Consider the following 6,669-nt stretch of genomic DNA (forward strand, 5'->3'; position numbering starts at 1 on the left):
ATTGGGCCATCGGGAGGTTTTGCACGTCTTTCCCCACTTTGGAGGATGCCCTAACTTTGACACCGAAGGCAGYCAAGCGAGCTACTCGCCAAGCGAGCTACTCGCCTTGTGCAGCGTGATCGCAGCTGACGATCTTTGTTTTAAACCCCTGCTGATGTTCTTGCTCCCAGTGCTCCCACATCGGACAAAAATATCTGCATTTTCACCCAAACGCCAGCAATTACTAAGGAAACGGGCCTCTCGCTCCTTGCATTTTCCTTCTGGTCCATTTGAAAACGGATCCATCAGCGGGTACCAGGCGTTTAAGGGAGAATTTCTTAAAGGGCATGTGGGACGGCAACAAAAGGCTGCCATTCACAGGAGAAGTCAAAGGCACTAAATGGGAACATCAAAAGGAATTCGGATCCAATCGAAAAATAAAAGAATCTGATTTCTTTTCTTATCTGAAACACGCAGATGAAAAGCCCCTAAAGCAAACAGCCAAAGAAAGCGATGTTTTTAAAAACAGCAAGAAAGGGGGAGAAAGGGGGGRAAAAAATAAAGAAACAATCTCATGAATGCGTTTCTTCGGACTTTAAATGAGATGAATGACAACATAATATCAACAGCTTCTACACGACAAACCTCATTAGACTAATGTCTTTCACTGCCTCAGTTTTACGCCTTAAACTATTCCGGGACAGAGCAATGACTATTGCTAACAGCAGAATAATCCGGAACGACCCTTTCTCTAGGTGAAGAGCCGGAGGGAGCGGCAGGCAGCGCTCCGGGGCTGCGGGAAGAGGTTTCGCCGCGGGGCTCCGAGCGGCGAGCAGGGGCACGGGTGAGGTGGGTGTGTGCCGCCTGTCACCCACGGCATCTCCCGCTGTACTTACTTTTAAACAACTAGTTTTGATTATCGTTTTTAATTGTGTAGAGTAGAGAAGCGGACATCGTCGCTGGAAGATGCATCAGCTCGAAATGTAAATACGCGACGGAAAAGGGACACTTGTTTGTGCCCAAAAGAAATACTAATGGAGGGAGAAAGATCTGTTGTTGGAGGAGGATGCTGGGTCTCGCCTTAGTGTTTTTTCCGTTTTCCCGGGGAAAACGGATGGCTTTCACCTCTCCTGTTGTCATGTCTCCCGTTGCTAAAAACCGTGCTGGGAATTTGCTGGGGTGATTTCAGCTCGCCTTGCTCTGGCTGTCTTGAGCAGAACCCGCCCTGCCTCCCGCGGCCAGCAAGGAGGGACCGGGTTCAGACGCCAGGGACCAGCAAACCGGGCCCTTCGGGTGGGAATTCCTGGGGCAGTCGAGGGGGAAAAGGCCGAGCAGTAGCCCAGGAAAACTTTCCGCGGAGGGAGCCCCCCTCCCCCGTGCTCTTTGCCCGGATAAAGCCCTTCCTGACAGGGGAGGGAAGGGGCAGGCTACAGGGCAGGGGCTTCCCTTTGGTCTCAGTGTGTGTTCTGTAAAGTTGTGACAGATTATTAGTAAAGGGAGGGGTTTCACAGTTTGATGAAGATATAACACACTCTGGACTATCCATCCTCGGGGCCCATTCATCAGCGGCAGAAGCACAGAGATAGGGGGAGATCTGTTCCTCTCCCCCACAGTAATTCATCACTGCGGCTGAATCGGGGAGTCTTGTCCTTCGGCGACCCGCTCCCTGGCCGCCCTCCTGGGATTCCTGTTCGGTCATCTCCGGCCCAGACCAGCCCCTCTGAGGGGCCAGGGCTGCTCCTCTCTCTTCGCGGCCGGGGAGACACGGCAGCCACCTCGGCCGCAGGACTGGCGCCCCTGGGTCGCGGGGCGCGGACATGCACGGGGGTCCCAACGTCCCTCTCACTCCGCCGAAGGGGAGATCTCCCTGCTGCAGAATAGACGAAAGCTGAGAAGCTGCGTACAAAAACCGAGAGAGATGGAAAGGGACGGACGAATAAACAGATAGATACAGACGGGGCGAGGATGCTCCTATTGCAGTCTTTTGTTTGGGAGTGAGTGATCCTCATTGTCTGTCGACGTGGAGAAGAGAGGAAATTAATTGCAACCAATTAATAATTAATCCCGTTTAAACAGCTTTATTATCACCCACGAACGAGAGGGAATTGGTCTGATAACCCCCCGAAGACCGAATGTCAAGTTTAACCAAATAGTTATTGCTTTATCAAACAGAGTCTGCAAATAAATTAATCAAAAGCAAATATGTTCTTTGTGCGGCTCGTTTGCCGGTAATGGATGGATATGAAGATTTGCCGATATTATTGTCTGTCATTCAATCTAACAAAGTGAACATTTATTGCATATATATTAAAAATTATCCCTTAATCGAGTGGGGCTGGGGTTGCAGTTATTGGAGTCTTCCCAGAGGTGAAGTCCCCTTGGATAGGAGAAGGGAGGGCTGCTCTTCTCCTCCCGTGCGATTCCCTTCGGAACATGTTTCAAAATTGCTTTAATCCACCGCTAAATTGAGCTGTTTTACTAACTGTCCACGATATCATAAACAGTTTGAGGAGCTAATGGACGAGATGTTATAAAAATAGTGGACGTAAAGCACAGAAGAGGCGATATATTCGCCCGGGAGTGATGGCCGGAGACCCAGCCACAGCAGACAAGCCATCTTTGTTTCCCCCTTGCTTACATCATTTTCTAATTAGGCATAAAATTGTCTTCATACACTGGTATCGCTGGCTTCATAAACATAACCATTATGGTTCATAAAGACCCCATTGTGGGGAGCCCCTCTCAAAATAGAAAAGGATCTGGAGAGGCCCAAAGAAAAAAACATCCCCTTTGTTTTCTCTTTTGAGAAGACGGATGGGCAATGTCACGCAGAAGATTACTTTAGACTATTAAATTGTCAGAAAGGAAGAATTTCCCTATTAATAAAGGGAGTATAGGGTAGTGATGGAGCTGGATGCTGGAGGTTGGCGAGGCGCGGTACCCGGAGCGGGATGTGTGGGGATGGAGGGACGCCACTGGGGAACGGCACGGCACGGCCCATGGGAGCCGTGGCATTCCCTCCGTGGCATTTCCGGGAGCGAGGCCGGCCGTGGCTTGGTGCCACGCACCCGCGGACCAGCGGGCAGCCCCGGCCTCGGCGCCGGGATAACTGGATGGAGATGGATGGAGCCGCCTATCACCCCCGACGCGGTGTCAGCCCCCGGACAATTACTGTCTCCAGAGGGATGGACAGACTGACTGACACTGACCTCTGCCCACGAGCCCACTGGCGGCCCCGAGGAGCTTATGTGCAATTTGCTGGATTTCGTTTACAATAACCCGACTTGACATAAATAACTCTCCATGCTGTGTCTACGCCCGCCTGACCTCCTGAACTAGCGCGGAAACACTGCTGTATTGATCAGGGGCGCGGGGGTTTTTAGCTTCTTTTTTTTCCTCTTCTGTTTGGCCCGTGAAAAACCCCTCACTCCGTCCTGCGGTCCGTGCGCTCCCCCGAGCCGGACGGGCCCGGTCCCCGCGCGGGGGCGGCAGCGGGACCCGGCCGGTTCTCGGGGCAGTGCTGAACCGAGCCCTCCTGAAGCGGGAGATGCTCATATTTCCTCGTACCCGACTTTAAGTTGAGGACGCTTTCCTAACGGAAAACGCGGGAGTTAAATTTCATGTCGCGACAGCTATTGGCGAGCCGGTGACGCCTGGTGAGGATCGACAGGGAAGCCCCGCGAAGGCATGGGCTCCCCGAAAGCCTCAGCTCTCATTCCWTTCCTCCCTTCCGTCCTTCTCTGCACCCAGTCAGAGCCAGACCTTTGTTTCGGCCCCTCTTGGAAGCTCTGCGGGGCGTGCGGAGATGGACGGAGAAAAAAGAAATAATAATGAACGAAAATAAAGTGAGAGAAAGAGAGAAGCCTCGCGGAGTGAGGCTGATGTTATCCATTTAGTGTGACATATGGAAATCTGCCGGTGGAGCCACAATTATAGGAGCCGGCCTGTGTCCTTTATTCCTCGCTAACTTTTGTGTTAAATGTTAACAACCTGGTGCTATCCATTCTGGCTCTATTACCAAGTGAATGTTGACTCCAAGGCTGCCTTCCTTTCTGCCTATTCTGGGGCTGCCTCCCATGCAGATTTATGTATTTTTGATATTAAATTCTTTCTAACATTACGCCTGCTCTCTTGTTGACTTTTATTGACCCTTGCCCTTGTCCCCATACTTTTCCATATTTAATACATGAACATTTTTGCCAGTRCCCTCCCCTCTTTGTTACCTCCCGGTTGACTGCCGTCCCTAATGGCATGTGCTGTTTGCTCTGTTGTTGAACTTGGTAGGGTCACATAGTCTTGTGCTGTGATATCCTCTGCATTTCCAGCCCTGCCATTCTGGGGAGGTGCCTTGTGGAACAAGCTTTTTTTCCTCCTAGCTACCGGCTTCCTAATGACTTAAGCAAACACCTTCGCTAATGATCCCCCAGGCTCCCTAATCCCCTCGGGGTTTTGTTTAGCTGAACTCCTAGTGCTCTGCCTGTCCCACTGGTAGCTTGGCCTCTTTGACCTGAGACATCGCAGCTCTTCTCCTTGGAGCGGGCTGCCTTGTCCAGCTCCGCCTGGGCCAAAGGCCAGGATCATGGGAGCATTGCATGCCACCAGCTGCTTGAGGTGACACCGAATTACAAAGAAGAACCGCCAAAGGAAACTTCGGCTCACACAGGCAAATGAATGTGTTCATTTATCTCCTCTGACTCCACGGTTCGCGGCGTGCCTCGGCCCTACGGCTTGGCTGGGGGAGCRGCTAAACGTCCTTCCTAAGAAAGATTGGCTCACTTCTCCTAGGCCGGTCTGTTCAGTATCATTATGTGACCGGTTTTCAGAATTGAAGTTGCCTGGTGTTTTGATTCTTCCCTGCCTGTGCATTTGTGCCCTGGAGGTCCCTTCAAAATGGATGCTAATTGTTGGGGCTGCACACTGCTGCCTGCTAAAATGCCCCAGAGCTCCCAGGCCCTGCTCCTCAATGGCTTAATTGACAAGGACTTGTCTGTATTTAGGAGCAGCTGGTCCAAAGCATTGGCACATCAGTGCAATCTTAACACAGCATCCCTAGCCTCGAGGAGTATGAGGGTAAACGTGGTTAAAATGAAGGAAGATTTATAGTCGGCCCCCTTGGGTAATRCGACAGAAGACAGCTACCAAGATTTTCCCTGGTAGGGGTTTCATTCATCAGCTTCCCAGCCTTGGTAACGTGTCTAGGAGCCACGTTCCAGCTATTATTAATAATAGGAGGTGGCCATTTAGCACAATTAGGCAGGTGACAGTATTCCACAATAATGTGTAGCCCTAAACGAGACGGGGAGCCGCTAACAAACAGATCCACCGCCCAACAGCGCCGGGGCTTTGCGCCACAGCCTTGTCCCGAGTGGATCTGGGCTGGTCCAGGGGCAGCGAGGCTTCACCCACCTGCGAGGTCCCCAGCCCGCAGCTCCGTGTGTTGCCAGCTAGATCCTGGCGGGCAGCGGTTTACTCTCCTTCTACGAGGACGGCTGGGAAAGAGCATCTCCTGCGCACTGSTCTCTCTAACCTCTGAGTTAAACCCTCTGAATTCACACACCGGCTCGAAAAATCATCTTCCATCACATCTCCGAATTTTAAATTAAGGGTCTCTTTAATTTCGGTTCACAAATGAAATATGTGTGTATATTCTCCTCTTTTTAAATGTTTCTCATGAGCTTCCTATTTACAGGATTTAAACTTACATGATTTCTAAGCGGGAATGACTGGTTTACTTTCTGCACAGGGTTATTCAGCGTTTTACAAAGAAGGTTTATGGAGCGGCTTAAAACTAAGGGYTTTTTTTGTTGTTGTTTTGCAATGTGTGGGAAATACTTCTATGTTCACACAGTTYGCCCCATGAATAGGGATAATAGGTTCGGGATCCTCATTGAAATTTGAAGTTTTTAAACAGAAATTCCCTAACTTTTGCTCGTTTTCTCAACTTTTTTCGTAGGAACAATGCCAACATTGAAGCCCTCGGTTGGAGTCTGCACAGTTGGAGATCTTTGGTGCCATTTTAGACATCTTTGGATTTCATCAATCAAACTGACTGCAATTTTCCATAAAAACCCTGAATTTGGGTCAGAAAGTGGGCAAAGCAGATAAAGATCGTTCGAGCTGTCTTATAAGATGATAAATAGATATCCTTTCAGTCCAACAATGCAAGAAGTGCAGTTTTGTAATTCACTTCCATTGGCTTTGAATGCAGTGAGTCGAAACAATTTATACATGTTTTCCCATGGTTAGAAGATGTCTTTACATACTTGTCAATAGTAGCTTGACCTTTTTCCCCACTGAGCTACGAAGAGGTCCTTTTTTTCCTCCTTTTTCCAGAGTACAGAAAAGGGTGGTTTGGGGTTGGCTTCACCCCCCCTCCCCTCCTTCCTTCCTCCATTTCTTTTAGAGACTGAATCAATAAGATATTTAATCTTATCCTGAGATTTAAGCAGATGATGGTGGTTCACTGCAGTTCATCACGCTGCAGAGGAAGTATTTTGCTCTGTTCTGCCATGAGGGCGAGTGGCCCGAGTGAGGTTTTAGCCAGACCTGTTGGATGTCRTCAGTGTGTTCTTCAACTTTGATTTAACGGGTGAGAAGCCCTAAAAGTCTCGAGCAGAGACCTCGGTGGATTTGCCAAACTGTCACAGCAGGTAGATCCTTGCTGTATGGCCGAGAGGAGAGTTTCTGCCT

The sequence above is a fragment of the Malurus melanocephalus genome, unplaced genomic scaffold (genome assembly GCF_030028575.1).
Source record: "Malurus melanocephalus ecotype Western Australia unplaced genomic scaffold, MMel_1.1 scaffold_157, whole genome shotgun sequence".
NCBI lineage: Eukaryota > Metazoa > Chordata > Aves > Passeriformes > Maluridae > Malurus > Malurus melanocephalus.